General features: G+C 36.9%; 1 protein-coding gene across 3 annotated transcripts in view; it reads right to left on the reverse strand.

The window, feature by feature from the left end:
* LOC150080879 (N-acetylgalactosamine-6-sulfatase-like) overlaps positions 1 to 22,901 on the reverse strand; it is a 241,365-nt gene that overhangs the window by 17,907 nt on the left and 200,557 nt on the right. The gene's annotated exons all lie outside the window — the stretch shown is intronic.

The following is a 22,901-nucleotide window of genomic DNA, read 5'->3' on the forward strand; positions in this document are numbered from 1 at the left end:
AGTAATAATTTTTAAGTTGGAGAGTTATTTGGTAATCTGGAAACATTATTTTGACTGAAACATTATTTGAAAGAAGCCTTGAAAACTAGATTGATTCAAACATTTTTTGCTTGAATTCTCTGGTTGTTACTGTAACTAATAAAATGACACTAAATATTCCATACTAAAAAGTTCACTAAAGCATTAACTTGCACTAATTACATTTGTAATGAAACAATGCAAAATAAAACAACATAATACACAGGCATAAAAAGTGAATGCTAAAGCTTTCAGCCGCCCAAATAACCTTATTCAATAATAAAACTAATTTAGCATTAGTAAAGGCATATGATGCAAGAAAGCAAGCTTATGTTACAGCATCAGCCAAAAAAAAAAAAAAAAAAAAAAACCTTTCCCATTTCATCCATCCATTCGTTCCAAATGTTTGTCTAGTTCTGCCTTGAATTTATTTAAGCTATCAACTTCCACGACAGATGGAAGTTTGTCTGGCAAACCAACTGCCCGCTGGCTAAAAGCAAATTTCCACACATCTATTCAACAACTGTCTTTCCTCAATTTCATTTTATGCCCCCCTCAGGTTTGTTATCTGAGCACAAGGAAGAATCCCATCAGCATCGAGCCTACTCAATCCATTCAAGGCCTTATACACCTCAATCAGATTGCCTTGAAAATGTCTAGTCTCCAGATGCTGCAATTTGCGGAACTTAAGCCTTTCTTCGTAACAGCACCCCTTTGTTCCCCTCACCAGGGGAACAAAGGGGTGTTCTTGTTGCCCTTCTCTGTACTCATTCTAGCAACTCTACATCCTTCCTAAAATTAGGCTTCCAGACCTGTATGCAGTACCCGAGGTGTGGCCTGACCATTGCCTTATACAAGGGGGATAATCACCTCCTTATCCCTGCTTGCAAAGTTCCTATATATCATTGACAAGACCCCATGACCTACTCGGGCAGCCGGTCTGCACTGCTCAGAAAACTTTATATATGACTGCACAATTACTCCAGGTCTCTTTTATTCCCCACTACCCTGAGTGTAACACCACCGAGTTGGTTCATTTCTCTGGGGTTACTGCTACCCATATGCAGTACTTTGCATTTGTCAATTGTTTAACTTCAGTTGCCATTTCTCAGCCCATCTGCCCAACTTTTCCAGCTCCTGTTGTAGCAGCATCATTACTGTTATTAACAACCCTGCCAACCTTTGTATCATCTGCAAACTTTGATATTAAGCTTGACATACCTTCATCAGTATCATTGATAAATATACAACATGACAATGGGGGACACCAATAACAACATTAGTCCACGAAGACCACTCTCTGTCTTCTCCCACTCAACCATCCTTTTATGTATTGTAGCAACTTGTCCTTAATGTCATACTGCTTCAATTTGTACTGTAGTCTTCCATGTGCAACAGTATCAAAAGCTTTCCTGAAATTCAAGTATATGATATTAAAATTATTTTTTGCATCCAGTTCCTTTGTGACCATGTTATAGTATCCAATCAAATTGGTCAGACGATACTTCCCCTTAACAAACTCATGCTGTGTCTGAATTATTACTGCAGTCACGTCTAGATTATCCTGCAATGCTTCTTTAACCAGTGACTCCATTATTTTCCCTGGAACAGAAGTCAAACTAACAGGTCTGTAATTACTCATGTCACTCTTTGATCCCCTTTGTGAATTGGAGATGCATTTGCACATCTCGAGTCAGTGGGGTCTTCCCCCGAGTCCAAGGATGCTCTCATAATTATGGCTAAGGGTTTGCTTACTTTCTTTGCCACCGCCTTTAATATAACTGGATAGATCCCATCCACCCCAGGTTCCTTATGTTTAACTTTAACAATTTCTCCTCCACTTTGGTCTCAGTTATTACAAATTTATTTAACTCCCTATTAGAGTTTGATAAACATCTGGCTCTCTCCTTGAATAACTCCTCATGTGTGAATGTAGATGCAAAATACTCATTTAGTTTGGCAGCTATCTGAGAATGATCATCTACCGCAGTGTTTCTCAACCTGTGTGCCGTGGAAAATGCAAATAAAAAAATTAATAAATCCAAGTTTTATAATAATAATCAATTTAAATAAAAAAATTCATTTATTTACGCTGCACTGATCCCAACCCCTTCCAGCGGTCAATGTGATGTCATGTTTTGATTCCTAGCACTAGATCTGTTCACCATTAATCCTTTTTTGAGCTTTTGATTCCTAGTAATAGTTCACCTTTATTCGGACATTCTTATCACTTGAGGGTCTCTCCCAGGCACCCTGCAGTTGTATAAATGCAAACTTGTCAGCAGCACAGTAAGAAATTTCCTTTGTGTTTTAAAAGTACTTTTTATATCTCTAAAATGCCATATTCAGTTAATTCGTATAGAACAGGTATTTTCAATTAACTGTATTAGTACATTCTAGAAGTTAATTTTTTTTAGAAATTATTAGTGAAGGATAAATTTTTAGTGAACGGAAATCAGAAGAGGCAACTTGATAACAATGAGCTTGGAGAAAATGACAAAAACAAAAACGAGCAACCATCAACATCAAAAAAGAAGAAAACGTGTCGTAAATATGATGATAATTATTTGGCGACGGGATTTTCTTATGCTGGTACCCAAGATTGTCCTCTACCTTTACGTGTAGTATGTGGTTTAAAATTGTCCAATGAATCAATGATGCCGAGTAAATCAATTTTCTACGAAACACAAGAATTTATCGTCCAAAACTATGGAGTATTTTAAAAGACTGCAGGCCTCTATTAGAAAACTAGGTACAGAATTTTATAATATGGCTAAAATATCTGATAAAGCACAAGAAGTCAGCTATTTAGTAGCTGAACTGGTGCCGAAAAAAAAAAAAAAAAAAAAAAACTTACTTGATTGCAGAAAGCCTTGATTTTACCAGCATGTTGGGTAATCGCAAAAAATATTTTGGGAGAGGAAGTTGGAAAAAAATAAATAAATAATGACAGTACCACTATTGAACAGCACAATTAGCAGGAGTATAAAATAAATGTCCGATGATGTTGAAGAACAAGTTGTTCAACATATTAATAATTTTAGGTGACTGTTTGCATTGCAAGTAGATGAATCTGCAGGTATTAGCAGGAAAGCCCAATTAATAGCATTTGTCAGGTTTATCAATTATTAATTTTTTTTTTGTTGTTGTAAAGAACTCACTGAAAGAATAATGGCCCAGATATTTTCGAAGTAATGAATAATTATTTACAACAGTAAATAATGTGGATAATATATTATGTAAATAATATATAATATATTATGTATTATGGATTATTATGGTAAATAATATATTATGGAAGCCATGTGTCAGCATTTGTACCTACAGTGTTCCCACGATGACAAGAGCACAAGAGGATTTGTGAACTTTAGTAAAGCAACACAATTCAAATATTATTATAACACTCTGTTTATATACAGAGAAGTTCTAGTAGCAAAGACAGTTGTACCCGATTTAAAACTTGTACTTGATCAAGCGGTTAAAATGGTCAATTATAACTAAACTAGACCACAAAAAATATGTATTTTCGATAAATCATACGCGTGGACAAGTTGCACAAAGAAATGCTCATGTTTTTTCACTGGAGCAATCAGAATTTTGTGATTATTTAAGTGATGAAATTTGGTGCTTAAATTAGCTTTTCTAGCAGATTTATTCATGCAGCTTAATAAATTTAATATCAGTATGCAAGGCCCCAGAGGAAAATTTACTCACTTCAACTGACAAGTTGTTCGCCTTTAAAGAAAAGTTGAGTATATGGAAAAAATATGTAAATGAAAAAAAATTTAGAAATGTTTCCCCTAACTGCCAAAATGAATTATACTAAAATAATTAATGTAATAATAAAAAAAAAAAAAAAATGTTTTTGTTTATATTTCAGCATGACCACCAGGTCAGTGGAGTTTACAATAACTCAATCAATACAAATGTATATCATATTTAGGCGTGTGCTGCTGCACTCGTGCTCTTGACCACTCGGCTACGTCAGGCCTAATAAGTGAAACATTAGAGCTATTAAAGACAAAAATTGAGTATTACTTCCCATCCCTTGATACCAAAAAATATTTGTGAGTAAGAGACCCATTTGCAACAAGAAACCTTCCAACACTAGAACTTAATTTGCAAGAGGAAGGAGAATTGGCTGAGATCTGTAGTGACAAGTTGCTGGCAATTCACTTTAAGAACACTAATATTAGCAAATTTTGGATCAAAATTCAAAACGAATTTCCCCGAACTTCAGAAAAGGCAATTAGATGAGATTAAACAAAAAAAGAGAGACAGACTAAAGTTGGTAGAAGAGGAATGAGAGTAAGCCTATCCACAATAAATCCTCATATTAAAAAACTCTGTGCCTCTCATCAAACCCAACCACTGATTAAAATGTTATAATTGTATATTTTTATATAATTATGTTAATTTTTTATATATTTTCTTTTAGAGCTTTTAAATTATTTTCTTTTAAATTTCATGCAATTCATGTATGTTCAGAAAAGAGACATTTAAAACAAATAAAAAGTGTATTATTAAATATACCCAACAGAAATAACTTAGTTTGTGAAAATATATGTACAGTAAATCCTCAATTTAATGGATTTTGGATTTAACGGACCGGGAAAATAATAATACAGTAATGTACATAATAATCTCAACCATATTATTTTTTTTTAGGTTATACAAAACTTCAGTGTTATTAATTAAAAATTAATAATAATTACCTATTTCCATTATTGTTTTGATAATTACCTACTTTTATTTTTATGATCAAATTCACAAAATTGTAGTCTGGAAATTGTTTTTTATTCTTTCTGAAAACGTGTTCAAATAGCTGTTTTACCAGATTACAGATAACAGCAGGCAGTGACTTGCAAGCTGAACATGACTCAGGACACTAAACTGAAAGCCTACTGACTCGCTTTGTTTCGGTCTCAGTCTACCTCAAGCTATCGTGCAGTCAGGTTGTATACAGAGTGTTTCTGTGATTTCTGAATTGTGATTTTATTTATTAAATAAATTTTGCAAACCTTACAATTGAAAATGGTATCAAGTGATAGAGGAGTTAAAAGAAAGCATGTGGACTTAAATGTGGCACAGAAATTAGAGAAAATTTATAAATTAGTTATGTTATGTTATGTTATTTTTGGTTTTTAGGAACATTAGCAACTAAGGCCATATTGCTCCGGGATATGCGGTGGTCATTCCCTGACCTTTCCGCATCCTCCATATTTGGTGGTGACGGGCTCGAACCGCAGTCTAATCAAGAAGCATGTGCTACGCACTGCTGCTCCTTCCCACCTGGCTACGGAGGCGCCTGATAAATTAGAACAAGGCATCTGAGTAGCACATGTTTATGAAATTATAGCATAAAAAAAACAAACTGTTTCTGATATCCATAAATCAAAGGCCAAATTGCAACATAATTTTATATTGTACAGTACTGTATATTGTATTAAAGCTTTTTTTTTTTTTTTTTTTACATTAAGAACAATAAAAAATGCCCCCCCCCCAGGTTACATTCCATTTAACGGACTTTCATCTGCATTAACAGACACCCCTTCTCCCCTCTTAGTCTATTAAATCGAAGGTTTACTGTATATGTATGTATTATATATATATATATTTAATCTATTAGGAAATATTGGAATAGATGTAAAAAAATATGTCAGATAAGATTAATGCCATCAATTGTAAGAGGGTACTATATAGGTACTCAAAGTGTATTAAAACATTGGCACAAAAGTACCCAATGGGCCTTAAGGAACTATAAAGACTAAGATAGCCTGTTGGTTTGCATTGCTATACCCTAGAAATAAACATATAATTAGAAATAAAAATTTAAAATAAAATAATGATTATGCAGCTAAAGATACATTGAATGGCACTTTTTTGAGGGCTAACACCATTCAATATATCCCACCAATAATTAGCAAGGCTATCAGTTTCTGATTATTATCTGCCTGTTTAACTAGGTCCAAATAAGAAACATAAAGGCAATCTATGCTAAACTTTAATATATAATACAGAAAAAGAGTGCCAGCCATAATTTTCACTTCAGTTGTGTGTGTAAAATAAATAAAAAAACACCACAACTGAAGTGAAAATTATAGTCGGCACTCTTTTTCTGTATTATATTCTGTGTATCCATTTCAAAGCTATCTGTTATCTTGCCTGTTTGCTGTTAAATTTAAAGTTTAGCATAGATTGCCTTTGTTTATTATTTGGACCTAGTTAAACAGGCAGATAACAATTAGAAACAGATAGCCTTGCTAATTATTGGTGGGATATATTAAATGGTGTTAGCCCTCAAAAAAGTGCTATTCAATGTATCCAATTATCGATAATTAGCTGCATAATCATTATTTTATTTTATATTTTTATTTGATTTCTAATTATATGTTTATTTCTAGGGCATAGCAATGTAAACCAACACAGGCTATCTTAGTCTTTATAGTTTCTTTTGGCCTTATGGCCCGCTGAGTACTTTTATGCCAATGTTTTAATACACTTTGAAAACCTATATAGTACCAATTACACTCTTAGAATAGGGTTTTTTTTTTTTTTTTTTTTGTTAGTTGTTGGCACATCAGCTTCTGTGGCCATAATGCACCTCACAAAGTTTTTGCATTTACTCTGCCCAAGGCAGGATTCGAACCCGCGACCTTTCGGTTGCCAGGCAGGCACTTTACCCACCCGGCTAGCCCGGTCGGCCTATATATATATATATATATATATATAAAAATAAATAAATAAATAAAACAAATATTATAATATATATTATTTATAAATTTTATGTATAATATTTATAATATATATATATATTTAAGTTTAATAGTGATTGTAGTGTGCCACCAAATTTCAGCATCTTCAAAACTGTACCGTAACAATGAAAAGGTTGAGAAACACTGATCTACAGTCTAATCGTTGATATAAAATGGACCAATCTGATTCATCCCCTTCCTTTTAAAGTTTATGTAAGTAAAGAATTCTTTGCATTCATTGTCATAGATTTCTCATAATTTGCCCTTGCTTGCCAACTCCTTTGTGACTTGATTACAGACTATTTTATATATAGCATAGGCTTTGTGTTTTTTTGATAATTTATATGCATCCCATGCATATTTCTTCTCTGCTATGAGTCTTATCAGTTCATCTGACATCCAGTTGGGCCTAAACCTAGACCAGTATTTCTTAGTTGGAACAAAAAGACTAGTAGCTTCCAAAATTACTTCCTTGAATGCTTCCCATTTAGAATATGCTGTTGGTAACATCATAAGTTGGTCCCACTTAGAGAACTTAAAAAATCTCTGATACCATTGTAGTCACCTTTATGACAGCAAAAACCCTTCCCTTTATCCCTGATGGTAGTTACATTTTTAAATAAATCCCACATCGCTACACTGTGATCATTGCCACCTAGTGGTTCCTTTATCTGTAAATTCTTAATGCATGAATAATCACAGCTGATAATAAGATCAAGAATGTTACTCCCTCTGGTTGCCTCTCTAACATGCTGCTGTAAAAAACAATCATCCAATAAATCCACAAAAGCCTTGCTAGTGTGCAAGTGACCAATCCATAAGTTCCAGTCAATATCTGGGAAGTTAAAATTCCACATTATAAGACACTCTGATTTACTGGTCCACTATATATCTCTATATAATCATTCATTGTCCTCCCCAGAATCATTAAGCCTATAACAAACTCCTACCCTCATTTTTGTTTTCCCAGTGCTTATGTCACACCTGGCTCAACATTGCACTGTCCATCTATGTCAACTGGATGCACTTCCTTTGATTTTATGTGTTTCTTAACTAACAGCATAACCTTTCCTCCCTTCATATCCTGTCTGTATACATTTTACTCCCCAAATTCCAATTTTGCACTCCTTATATCTGTGTGACAACATGTCTCTGATATCCCAACAATATCCACCTTTGATGACTTGACTAGCACTTCAAATTCATTTACTATATTCCTAGCATTGGTGTACATGCAAGTATACATGCACCTGTTCTTATCCTTAGTTACTCTAACACAGCCCATGTATTTACTTGTTTCATGACTCCCAGCAGTTCTTGAAATTCCCAGCAACTTGCTTTCTGGGCTGCTGCTCATTCCAATAGAAGCAGTGCAAGAATCACTTTCACCCCTGTCAGCAGCTACTATTAATATATTAGTCTGTGTATCCCCACAAGCCACCAGTTTTCTGACCCACCTAACACTGCCTCGATAGCATCAGCAAATATTCTTGCACCCTTTCTATTTAAGTGTATCCCATCCCTGTAGAAGCAATCTCTCCTGTTAACAAGCACAGACCATGCTGAATAAAATTCTACCCCCACGAGCCTTGCACAATCTCTCCAGGGCCGAATTGATTGACAAGGCTCTCATATCATATACTCCCTCCTGTCGTGTCTGAGCAGGATTGCAGACACTTTCCAATTTAACCCTAACTCATGACTTTTTTTCAACATTGACCTGTACTTGTTAAGTAAATCCGCAGATTTTCTTCACTTAATATTAGTGCCAAAAATGTATATCGATATCACCATTTGTATCCTTAAAAGATATCTACTCTACGTCATCAACTTTTGCCCCTTGCAGACATACCCTCGTCCTATTCCACCTATCCTTTTTGCACAATATATTTCCTGTTTCCCTGACAATAACTAGCTCCTGTGGAACCAGCACATTCTGCCCTGTGGATTGCCAGTGACATGATATATCTTGACAGTGACATACTACTCCTCTATTTTGCCCTTTGCTGTCATATCCATCCACCACACAATCTCCCCCCCCCACTTACTGATTATCACCATACTACAATAAACACTAATATCATAATATTAAGTTTTCTCATGTAATGTGTATTGGAAGCTCCCTCTACGGTGTTCATAGTATTCTCTATTCATTAGATATATGAAATACACCAAGAATAAAATAGAGGGAGCTTCAATACACCTCAGAGGAAAAAAATATAATATTAGCACAATATTAACACTATTATTTATGGCAGAACGTCAATCAGAAGTTGATAAACAGGAGGGGAGGGTTATATGGTGGCAGAGGGCAGAATAGAGTAGTATCAAGCTATATTATTAGTTTCAAGATGCTAATGAAGAAGGTAACCTAGTGACTAAAAGCTTCTTTAGTTAGCATTCAGTTTTACAGATGCATTTTCTTTTTGTGAAGTTTCATTGCAGTATAGTCACTGAAAGATGCTGCTATAGTAAACTTTTTAGTTTGGAATGGTTGGTGTCATTTTATTTCAGTTGCAGTAATATAAACAATGAGTTCAAACAAGGAATATATTACTTTGAGTACTTTTCAAAACCTGATGAATCCTATCATTGATACATGATAGGATTTTCTTAGTATGATATTTGCACCAAGGACAATGTGGAATGATTCTTTTGCGCTCTCTCAAGAGAGTGAACAAGTTTGTGTGGTTTTTACTTTCAGGAGAAGTAACTCTGGATTACACAAGATATTAATAAAAGACTTGGATCTTTTATTAATCGATGAACTAAATATGGCTTAAAGAATTTTTGGGACTGTGATTACAAATATGAAAAATTACTAAGTATTTTATGAAGTAAAGACACTTAACTTCACATAGATTTCAGCTTAAATTGTTAGTTTGTGTACTGGAATTTTCTGATTACAAATCCCAAAACATATAATTTCTAAACACAAGAACTTTTCTTTTTCTTTCTTAGACTCTGAAATTGAACCCCAAAGGCTAGGTTAAAAATATCAAAAAACAGAGCTAAGTTGCTTAGTAGTTGAGTGCAGTATTAACTTATTTTAACCTTTGGTGTGATTAGAATTCTGGTACTTAATAAACTATCAATTTAAGTTTATGTGGAGCTAAGTGTCTTCACATTAAAAAATACTTAGAGCAATTTTTCACAAACTGTAATTACAATCTCACATTGGCCTTTCATACGAATTTAAGACATAGATACAGACAAGGCAAGATATGGTCTATTTTATTAAGCAGCTCAGGATTGTTAAAATTAAACAGTTAAACATACACACACTGGGATTAAAATATGAGAAGGGATAATACCTTTAGGTGTAAGAATTAAAAGTTAGTTAGTTAGTTATTTGGTTTTTAGGAGCATTAGCAACTAAGGCCATATTGCTCCGGGATATGCGGTGGTCATTCCCTGACCTTTCCACATCCTCCGTATTGGGTGGCGACGGGCTCGAACCCCGGTCTAATCAAGAAGCCTGTGCTATGCACTGCTGCTCCTTCCCACCTGGCTACGGAGGCGCCAAGAATTAAAAATTCAATGAAATATAACAATTAGGTCCAATGTTGTTAATTTAAAATCTTAAATTTCAGAAACATTAGGAGAAACCTAGCACTAATTAAATGTACCTTACACTCACTAAATGGAACTCTTTAACAGCCTTTCGAGAATAGACACGTTTAAAAGATCACTAGAGAACAAGATTAATTGTAATAAAACACCAAAAGGAAATCAAACTGTTAAAGTTAATCCAAAACTGTAACCAAGCTGAGTCATGCGCCATTCAAACGATCACCTTAACTCAAGACAACTTGAACCACTGCCTAATATGAATAACCTACTGTAACATCCTACTATGAACATCCTACTGTAAGTCAATCTGAGAGAATGACACCAGGGCCACACAAGTTCTCTATTCATAGTCAACTTGAGTAGGAGAAAACCATCTCCTTTGGAAAGTAGCATTTTAAACAAAGGCTTAAATTTCAAACCAATTCCCAAAACAATATTTCTGAACCTCTTAACCAACATCCACAACAGTCTCAAAAGAATATCCAATTTGGAAGACAGATGATTAATAGCATAGTTATTAATCTTCTGAAAAATACAAGTATTCAAACATCTCAAAAAAAAAAAAAAAAAAAAAAAAAACGACCAAAAAATAATGTTAAAGCTATCTGCAACTTTATTAAAATTTCACAGTGACATTACAAAGGTAATGTTGCTATGAAAAGAAAATACAGGACTTGTTGGAAACAAGAAAGTAGATGACAGAATTCTGAACCCTAATAACTCTGAGTCCCACACATGCTTACAGGTATCAAAATACATTAACCTACCCACCCAGCAAGACCTATCATTAGTGAAAGATTACACACCAGTAAAATAAAATAAAAAAAATAGCAGATTGGTTTATGAGATTACTGACAAAAATAATATCAAAAAATCCAGGATCCATTAAGAACACAGATGCACTTCTTGAAAAAACCAGAACACAGATACAACAATGATATGAGCCAATCTCCTTTGATATCAAATCAATGTTTACCTTGATCTCCCTCTCAGAAGCTAAGAATCTCCTCAAAGAAGTAATTAACAAAAAAATTCATACTGGTTATACCAAGACCTCTCTTAGTTAATGACATTTTAGTCATGAGATTTTCAGTACAAGAGTTGTATTCTCTTTCAACAAGTTCTCCTCCTCCTTATTCATAAAACAGATCTCAGATTAGTGCTGGAGAATTGTTTCTCTGAATTTATTTACATTAAAGTTAAATAATATGTAGCTTAATGCTTTTGTAAACACCATTGGCAGCTTTGCATCTATGCATTTGTTTGGTGACCAGTACTTTCAACTGCCATAAGTAAAACCACTATTGTCTTACGATAGAAAGCTTGCTGGCTGCTTCACACAGTCCACAATTTACAAAATTTATTTATTTACTATTATTTTTTTGAAAAGTGTATATATATATATATATGACCGTAACTTTGCTGTATGTAAAACATGATAAGATTTGCCATGTTTTTATATGCAGTGAAGGTCTATGTATAACCATTTAATATTTTGATAAATCAAATGTATGCCATATTAAAGGTAAATGAACACAACTACACAGAATCTTATTTGTGGTTTCCACTTTCATCTGATGTTCAAGAGCACATTTATCATACTAGGCTGGCCAACTATTACACTAGGCAGAATGCACTGGTTCTTGTCAGATCACTAATGTTAAGCAGCATTAGGCGTGGTTAGTACTTGGGAGAGCAACCACCTGGAATACTGGATGTAGTTGGCTTTTTTTTGTCAGGGAAACAGGAAATATATTGTGCAAAATGGATAGGTGGAATAGAACCATCATATGTCTACTAGTGACAAAAGTAGATGCTGTTGTAGAGCATCTTTTAAGGGCACAAAAGGTGATAAGGTGATACATGTGGACACTAATGATATTAAGAGTAGGAGATATGAGAACTTACTTAACACATATATAGCAATGCTGGGGAAAGTTGTAGGTTACAATTAAATTTAAATTTGAAAATGTCTGAAATTCTGCCGAAACACAACAGAAGAAAGTGTATGTTGAGAGCTTGTCAGTCAATTTGTCCCTGAAAAGATTGTGCAAGGCTCAGAGTAGAATTTTTCTTAGTATGGTCTGTGCTTGTTAACAGAAGAGACTGTTTTCACAGGGATGGGATACACTTAAATAGAAGGGGAGCAAGAATATTTGCTGATTCTGTTGAGGAAGTGTTAGGTGGGTCAGAAAACTGATAGCTTGGGGGGGGAAATACACAGACTAATATATTAAAAAGCCACAGGCAGGTGAAAGTGAGATTCTTGCACTGCTTCTATTGGAACATGCAGCAGCCTGAAAGGCAAGGTGTTGTAGTTTTAAAACCCTGCTATGAATCATTATGAAACAAGTAATTACATGGGATGTAGTAGTAATAATGGAGGTCATTATTACTACTGATACAAGAAAGCAAGCGCATGAGCTTATGCAGCATCAGCCAAAAAAAAAAAAAAAAAATTTCATACATCCATTCCCTCTCTAAAAGTTTATCCAGTCCCTCCTTGAATCTATTTAAGCTATCAACTTCCACAATGACAGATGGAAGTTTGTTCCAGCAATTAACTACCCGCTGGGCAAATTTCCACACATCTATTCTACAACTATCTTTCCTCAATTTGAATTTATGCCCCCTCAGGTTCATAATCTGAGCAAGAGGAAAAATCCCATCAGAATTAAGCGTGCTCAATCCAGTTCAAGGCCTTATACACCTCAATCAGATCACCTCGCAGGTGCCTAGTCTCTAGCTGCTGTAATTTGCAGAACTTAAGCCTTTCTTTGTAAGAGGACCCCTTCGTTCCCCTCACCAATCTTGTTGCCCTTCTCTGTACACACACCTTGTTTAAATTTTTATCAGAATCAGCATCAACAGCAAAGATATACTAGTCAGAAATCAGTGCATTATAGCCACAGTTGCTGATGCACCAACAAACCTAACAACAACAACAACAACTCTGTACACACTCGAGCAACTCTACATCCTTCTTAAAATGAGGCCTCCAGACTTCTATGCAGTACTCAAAACGTGACCTGACCATTGCCTTATACAAAGGGATAATCACCTCCTTTTCCCTACTAGCAAAACTCCTGTATATATCATTGACGCACCATGACCTGCTCTGGCAGCCTGTCTGCATTGCTAGGGTAAGGAAGAACAGGTACAGGTATATTGCATATACATTAATGCTAAGAGCATAAATCTGGTGAATTTGAAGTATTGATCAAGTCATGAAATGCAGAAGTTGTGGAGATATCGGACACATGGTGTCACAGACAAAGGATGCAGAATTTGAATGTGTGGAGTACAAAAAGGACAGACAAGACAGGAGAGTGGGTGGAGTTATGCTCTTAGTTAAGAAGCATATTAAATCTAATGCAGTGCATCCAGTCAACAAGTGGCTGGTGCAATGTTGAGTCATTTTAGTGAGAAATAGTGGGCCAGTAAATCAGAATGTCTTATATCAGGGGATCTGGAACTTATGGGCTTGCCACTCATACAAGAAAGCATTTTGTGGATTTGTTGAATGGCTGTTTTCTACAGCGACATATTAGAGAAGCAACAAGAGGAAGCAAGATATATCTGATTATTAGCATTGGCATATGATGCAAGAAAGCAAGCTTATGCAGCATCAGCCAAAAAAAAAACGCTTCCATTTCACTCGTCCGTTCATTCTAAATACCTGTCCAGCTCAGCCTTAAATTTATTTAGGCTATCAACTTCCACAACAAAGTCTGTTCCACCAACCAACTACCCGCTGGCTAAAGGTAAATTTCCGCACATCTATCCTATATGTGTCTTTCATCATATTTTAAGCAAATCAGTGATTCTTCACGGATTAAGAATCAGCAGGTAAAAGATCCTCTGGGTAGCATCAATCACAGTGTGCCGCCATGGGATTTACATAAAGACATAACTACTGTCAAGGGTAAAAGGAAGGGTTTGTGCTTTGTAAGGGTGACTACAGTGGTCTCAGACAGTTTTTAAATTCTGTACAGTGGAACCAACTGATGATGTTACCAACCGCAAATTCTAAATGGGAAGCATTCAGGGAAGTAAGCGTAGCAGCTACTGGGGCTTTTCATGCCAATTAAAAAATGCCACTCTAGGCTTAGACCTAAATTGCTGTCAAATGAACTAATGAGACTCACTGCAGAGAAGAAAAATACATGGGATGTATAAAAATTATCAGGTGACAAAAACCTATGGTAGATATAAACAAGTCTGGAATCAAGTTACAAAGGAGGTTAGGCAAGCTAAGGCAGATTATAAGAAGTCTCTAGCAAAGAATGCCAAGAAAAAGAAGCAAAGACTTCTTTACTTATATTAATAGTAAAGGGATTGAATGGCCCGCTTTATGTCAATGGTTTAAGTGTTGATGATCCTGCTCAGGTTTCTGACAAAATGAATAGGTATTTTGCATCTACATTCACACATGAGGAGTTCTTTAGGAAGAGGGAATGCCAGAAGTTCATCACAATCTAACAGCAAGCTAAATTATTTTGTGATAACTGAGAGGAAAGTGGAAGAGAAATTGTTGAATCTTAACATAAAAAAAAAGCACCTGGTGTGGATGCGACTATTCAATTATATCATGGGAGACAGCAGAGGAGGTAAGCAAACCCTTAGCCGTAATTATGAAAGTATCCTTGGATTCGGGGAATATATCCCCAATTCAGAAATTAATGTACCAACTGTGTGGTACTACTCTCAGGGTAGTGAAAATGAAAAAAGATCTGGCAGTAATTGTGCAATGAGATATGAAGTTCTCTTGAGCAATGCACACTGGCTGCCAGAATAGCTCATGGGATTCTGCATATGATATTCAGGAACTTTTCTATCAGAGATAAGGAGGATATACAATGGTTAGGCTGCATCTTGAGTACTGCATACAGGTCTGTTGGCCTTATTTTAGGAAGGATGATTTTCAGTTCTGAAAATTGCAGCATGTGGAGTCTAGGCACCTGTAAAATGCCATCTGCAAGCTCAATGCAGATGGCATTAGAAAACACGCCTTGCGCGTCGGGTTGCATATCATCTAGGTTTCTTGCAACAACCGACTAACTGGTTAAAATATAATAAAAGCATTAAAATATATAGAAGCTTTCAAGACAAAGTGCCTCTTCATCAGCTAGCCAGTGAATGGGGTACTTCAGTATATATTGATGGTTACAATAGCAAAAGTCAGCTCGGCATGATCATGTATCACGACTCTGGTGTCGGCAGAACAGAATTACGTACACGTGATGAACGCCAGTGCTCAACACACAGCAATACAGTACATTCTATAATAGGGTGTAAGTGCACTTCCCTCGTGCAATTCATAGTACTATTATAGGTAACTATGTGCAGTGCTTCAAGCCACGAATGCTGGCGGTAATCATGTGAATAGTCAATAATTTCAATATCCTGTTGGGGACCAAGATTGTGCTGCTCAACTCAATAATGCTCGGCGACTGTGTAGCATTCAAAATTAGCTGTTCGCAGAGCCATCTCATGCTCAGAAACCTGGTCTTTCAATCTTCTACCAGACTCACCTACATAACATCCCCCCCCCACAATCTGGACATGTAATGCAGTATATGGAACCACTCCATATGATAGGAGGAATAGGTGTTTTCACCTTAGAAATAATAGACTGTAATTTCCTCCCTGGAAGTTGCACACATCGTATAATGATGGAGATGCAAGATCCTAACAATATGTTCCAATATGCCCGAATAATAGGGAATGTATGCAGTAGAGATAAATTCATTGATGCGAGGAGGGTTAGATTGCATAATAAATTCGTGAGCCCGAAGCTCACATCTATCTAGAACATGAGGTGGATAGCCACACTTTGAAAGCTCTGCCTTATTTTAGAAATCCCCAATTGCATGTCACCAGTCGAACTAGAATGCGATACTATCTCAGACAATGTCAATAGGAAACTCTTTCTTCTTTGTGCAAAGATGGCACTATTGTAATCTTGCCTGCAGATAAGGGGCGGTGAACTGTCCTGGACAAGTCGGAGTATATTCGTAAAGCCCTCGTCCTACTACAGGATCGGGAGGTTTATGAAACTGTGCAAGACTCCCTGTGAAAGTGTTGGAATCTAAAGTTAATAAACTTGCATTCTTGGTTTTTAGCTAATAAGATTACCAAGAACATCTGCTGGAAGCTTCATGCGACAGGTTGCCGACTCCCGCAGTTTTAAAGACTTCCAAAGATCCATAAATCTGATGTTCCTTTACAGCCCATTGTTTCTTGTTGTCATACACCTATGTATGAACTTTCTAAACACGTTGCCAAGTTATTAGCACCCCTTGTTGGGAAAACTGTTTACACTGTTTCCAGTAGTACGCATTTTCTGCGTATTATTAAAGAATTTACTATTTCTGAGAGTGAGGTTATGGTCTCCTTTGATGTGGTTTCTCTGTTCACTTCTGTACAACAGGCTATTGCCTGTGCAAGACGTCTTTTGAGCAGGGATACCACATTGGGAGACAGAACCTCACTCTCTACAAATGATATTTGTACCACTCTCAATCTGTATTTAACGGAGAGCGTGATCATGTTCAATGACTCTCTGTTTTGCCAAATACAGGGCACAGCTATGAGTGCCCCTGTTAGCCCTATTGTGGCCAATATTGCCATGGAGGAACTTGAGAGTCAGATTTTCTTGAACTTACCTATTCCTATCACTCTTTGTTGTCATTATGTTGGTGATATCTTTGCAATTGTCCCCCCCGGGGATCGGAATCTCGACTGCTGCAATATCTCAATTCTCTGTCGCCTGTCATTCTGTTTACGACTGAACTAGAGGTCGATAATACTCTTCCTTTTTTGAATTGTTAGTCCAACACGTGGATTCAAATTTAGTAACTTCCGTTTTTAGGAAGCTAATGTGCACAGGCCAATTTACCAATTATGGGTCTGCGCATGCCCCTGGTCAGTTGTGTAGCACTGCTCGCACTTTATTCACCCACGCTTAGATGCACTCTAGTTTGACTGGTGACAGGCAATTGAAGATTTCTAAAATTAGGGCAGAGCTTTCAAATTGCAGCTATCCATCTAGACAGATGTGAGCTTCAGGCTCACGAATTTATTATGCAATCTAACCCTCCTCGCATCAATGAATTTATCTCTACTGCATACATTCCCTATTATTCGGGCTATTGGAACATCTTGTTAGGATCTTGCGTCTCCATCATTATACGATGTGTGCAACTTCCAGGGAGGAAATTACAGTCTATTATTTCTAAGGTGAAAACACCTGTTCCTCCTATTCTATGGAGTGGTTCCATATACTGCATTCATGTCCAGATTGTGGGGGAAGGGGGGTGTTATGTAGGTGAGTCTGGTAGAAGATTGAAAGACCAGGTTTCTGAGCATGAGATGGCTCTGCGAACCGCTAATTTTGAATGCTCCACAGTATTGAGTTGAGCAGCACAATCTTGGTCCCCAACAGGATATTGAAATTATTGACTATTCACATGATTACCACCAGCGCTCATGGCTTGAAGCACTGCACATAGCTACCAATAATAGTACTATGATTCCCATGAGGGGAGTGCACTTACACCCTATTATAGAATGTACTGTATTGCAGTGTGATGAGCGCTGGTGGTCATCACGTGTATGTAATTCTGTTCTACCGAAACCAGACTCGTGATACATGATCATGCTGAGCTGACATTTGCTATTGTAACCATCAATATATACTGAAGTACACCATTCACTGACTAGCTGATGAAGAGGCACTTCGTCTCGAAAGCTTCTATGTATTTTAATGCTTTTATTATATAATAACAATTATCTTATTGTATTTTAATGCATTTATCTCTGTTTTATCTTATGTACAAAGGGTACTAGGAAAGTTTTGCAATACAGCTTTGTTTATTTAATTTTTTCAAAGTAATTTCCTCTACATTCAGTACACCTCTCCATCCTCCGAAACCAATCTTTAAACTAGTTCTGCCAAGTTTCACTAGGGAGTAAAGCACACTCGTTGTCCCAAGCCCGCAGAAGGTCCTCATCACTGGAAAACCGCCTCCCTTTTAGCTTCATTTTCACATGCGGGAACAGTGCAAAGTCGCAGGGAGCAAGGTCTGGACTGTAGGGAGGGTGCTCGAGAAGTTTCAGTCCTGTCGTGGTCAAATATTCGGTGCAGGCTTTGGCGCGGTTAGCTGGAGCATTTCGTGATGGAGGCACCAGGTGTCCATTCTTGACTTTGGCCGCAGGTTCTTCATAGATCCAATGACTTTAGGCAGGCATTGTTCAGTATACCACTTAGCTGTGACTGTCTTCTGCGTGTCCAAAACGACACGTTCCACAATTCCACTCGATTTGAAAAATACAGCTATCATTTTCTTCTTTACAGATCGGGATTTTCTGACAATTACGGGTGTGTTGTCATCATCAAAGACCCAAACTTTGTTTTGAGCCTTGGTCGGCAGATCGTAATAGTACAGCTAAGTCTCGTCACCTGTCACGATGTTGTTCACATACCGAGATTGTCCCTTATCAAACTTTTTTAACATCTCCCGGCACCAAGTCACACGTCGTGTCATCTGCTCTTCAGTCAGTTGATGCGGCACCCAGAGAGAACAAAGTTTCTTCACGTGCAAATGATCTTGCAGAATCGAACGAATTGCTGGTGCATTTAGGCTCAAAGTATCCTCTATCTGTTGGTAGGTCACTCGCCTGTTTTCGTCAAGCATTTTCCTCACAGCAGTAACGTTTTCCTCCGTAACTGACGTTCGTGGCCTCTCAGAATCCTCCAGAGTGAAATTTCCCCTTTGGAATTCTCTATACCACCTGAATATCGTTGTACGATGTGGACAATCATCATCTAGTGCAAGAGTAATTTCTTCTAAGCACTGGTCTATGGTTAAACCACGCATGAAATTATACTGCAAAACTGTCCTTATCTCATTTCGTGACCACGATGCCATCGCAAGCACTTTACACTCTCACTACTAATGAATAACTGAGCCCATCGACTTGGCACGGCGGCTACTATGCACGTATGAACACGTCTCAACATGCAGCAACAAGCAGCTTCCTGTGATTCATTGTTGCGTCATATTGCAAAACTTTCCTAGTACCCTTTGTACCGTATTTCCCCATGTATAAGATGCACCTTAATTTTGGGGCCCGAAATTTGAAAAATTACATAAAGTTATTGAACTCAAGTTTTATTCATCATAAAATTCATACAATTCCTCATCACTGTCAAAACTCCCATCCATTAGCTTGTCCTCATCTGTGTCTGATGACGAATGACTGTCTTCATATATTGCCTCGTCCTCAGTTCCATCTATGGCATTTGAAATGCCACACTTCTTAAATGACTTGACAACGATCTCAATCTTGATATTATCCCAGGATCTTTTCACCCAGGTACAAACTTCTCCTATAGTTGGTTTCTTCACTCTTCTTGCTGGTGTCAAATTTTCCCCAGAAGAGTTCATCCATTGGTTCCATTCGTCTCTCATGGCAGCTTTGAAGGGTTTGTTAATGCTGACATCAAGTGGTTGGAGCTGGGATGTCAAGCCTCCAGGTATGACGGCAAGTTTTGTTTTTTGCTCTGCAGCAATCTTCTTTGTATTTTTTGTTGTGTGTGCCCTGAACTGATCAAGCACCAACAGGGCAGGTTTTCGTAAAGTCCCACCTGGTCTCCTGCTCCAAACTTTCTCAAACCAGATCTTCATCCAATCCTGATCCATCCAACCCTTGTCATGAACGTGGACAATCACCAATTGCCTGTCACCTTTGAGGAATGTCTTCTTTTGGCATTGTTTTGCGTTTGAAAATCAGCATAGGAGGCAGTTTGGTTCCGTCGGCACAACAAGCTAGAACAACTGTATAATGGCTCTTTTCATGTCCACTTGTCTTCACAGTTAGTTTTCACCCCCTTCTTATCAACAGTTCTGTTACTTGGGACATAAAATTGAAGGGGGACTTTGTCCATATTTGCAATCTGTCCCAACTCAAACTGATGTGTCTTCCGACATTGAATGACAAAACAATGAAATTCAAGGACCTTCTGCTCATAGTCTTCAGGCATCTTTTGGGCAAGTCTGGTGCGTGTACGCATGCTAAGTCCATTCCGTTTCATGAACCTGAAGCACCAATTGTGTCCTCCTTTGAAATCAGTAACTTCTTCTTTTTCATCAGCAATTCTTCTTGCCTCATGCTGAACCATCTTTGTGGACACAGGAATTCCAATTGCCCTTTGCTCCTCAATCCATATCTTCAATTCCCTCTCTAAATCAGGCCATTTTGCTGACTTGCCTCTAATGGCCTTCTTCTGCCGTGGCGTTTTCAGTAGGGTTTCTTCTTCCCGTAGCTAGTCTTGGATTGTTTTCTCAGTTGGAGGATGACCAAACGTACGTTCAGCAGCACAATTTCCATTCACTTTTGCAAACTGGATCACTTTTAACTTGAATTCAGCACTGTACGAAAATCTTTTCTGAGCCATTTCTGGGCGGAACATGGCAAAACGTAACCTAATATGCCGGTAACAAGCGTGAAACAATGAGCGCAAAGACAACAAGCGGGAAAAGCGGGAAATGCAAGTAAAAAAAAATCTTCAACCACTGTATAAGACGGACCCAGTTTTTAGACCCCAAATTTTTCGAAAAAAGGTGCATCTTATACATGGGGGGAATACAGTATATATTATTTATTTATTTTAATAAATTTATTTTAACCAGTTACTTGGATGATGGCAGATGGCATTCTTTCTGTTGCTCAGACTACACATGAGTGGGCATAAATTCAAATTGAGGAATGACAGTTGCAAGCCAGATGTATGGAGGTTTGCCTTCAGCCAGTACATAGTTGATCGTTGGAACAAACTTCCATTTGTTTTTGTCGTTGTGGAAGCAGGCAGTTTGCATATGTAGTTTAAATTTAAGGATAAACTAGATAAATAATTGGAGCAGATGGACAGGTGATGTGGGAAGGTGATTTTTTTTTTTTTTTTTTTTGCTAATGCTTTATAAGCTTGTTTTTGCCTTGTATGCCACTACTACTACTACTAATAATAATAATAATATAACTGGCCAATGATATAATACAGATTTTTTGTGTCATTTAGAAAATTGGCTTATGTCCTATCTCAAATTTGCTGGATAAACTGTAAACCTGTATGCAGTATTCAAGATACAGCCTAAACCATTACAAAGAATAACTCAAAATAATATTTGTTTTCCACCTACTTCACAATTCACTGCTCCAAAGGTGGCATCACAGTAGGTTATGAAACAAAATGGCTAACAAAAGAAAGTGCAATGTGTTTTGTGGCTTGCCATTGCTGATTCCGGTTCAACATAATTATCATTGGATGTTCAGGAAGGACCAGGTGCTGTAACCTTTTGTGCATGGATGGAAAGTTCAAAAAGACTGGGAGTTAAGGAGCCATCTGTAAGTCCATCAAAGTCCAAGAAATCATTTTGAAATGCTTCACAAGAACTTCATATTTCAAAATCAACAAAATAAAAAGCTTCAATTATTTGCCTATAATGTTTAAGTATCAAGCCAGCATGACAATTGTTTTCCATGACAATTCTCCAGTTAACTGAACAAAACTGTTTCCTATAAAAAGTGTACTTCTTCTGATAAAACAACTTTTCACATTTAAGGACATGTAAATTGGCACAATGTTTGCATATGGGTGTCTGTGAAAAACATGGCGTGTCAAAAAATGCTTGATAATCCAAGGGTCAATGTGTGGTGTGGGCTTAATCATGCATCAGATTATTGGCCTGTTTTTTTCTCTGAAAAGTCAATTAATGGAACAGACTATCTTGACCTTTTCAGCTGAATGTTTTTTCAACAGGAAGTAGACCCACTTCATTGCTATTCTGCTGTATGTAATACTTTTGATGCTTCCCCCCCCCCCACCAAATTGTTAGAATGGCCATTGGTGATCATTTCAATGGCTGCCTCCAATCACATAACATAATGTTCTTCTTTATTTGTGAGGTTACATTAAGGATAAGAAATTAGCATCATCAATGGTTGATTTGACATTAAAGATAAGAATAATTGAAGCAATCTCTTTAATTTCACCTGAAATGCTAAGCAGTATGGCAGGAGGTTGAGTACAGATTTGATATCCTCAGAACTACAAGAGGGATGAATGTTCAAGTTTATTGATAACACTTATGGTGTGGTGGGTAATCCCAGGGACTCACATCTGGCAAGTTTGGGCTTGGCACACCCAGGATCCTGAGATCATCATCCTTCTCTTTCTTGGCAGTTCTCTCTCTCTCTCTCTCTCTCTCTCTCTCTCTCTCTCTCTCTCTCTCAAGGTAACTTGGGATCCATTTTTTTTTTTTTTTTTTTTTTCTGGTGCAGCATAAGCCTTAGGCTTCCTTGCACCATATAGCTAATAATAATAACTTTTTGGGGTATTATTTGTAATTGGAAAACTGTTATAATGTAAATATGCAACTGTTTTGGGCTTTTCTAATAACAATAATAATTTTTCAACACAAACATTTTTTTAACGTTTTTATATCAACGACAGAACTACATGGAGTGTCCCTGCAGCCTGTCTGCACTGCT

This window comes from Mastigoproctus giganteus, chromosome 9 (assembly GCF_048544385.1).
Source record: "Mastigoproctus giganteus isolate SK-2022 chromosome 9, ASM4854438v1, whole genome shotgun sequence".
Lineage (NCBI taxonomy): Eukaryota > Metazoa > Arthropoda > Arachnida > Uropygi > Thelyphonidae > Mastigoproctus > Mastigoproctus giganteus.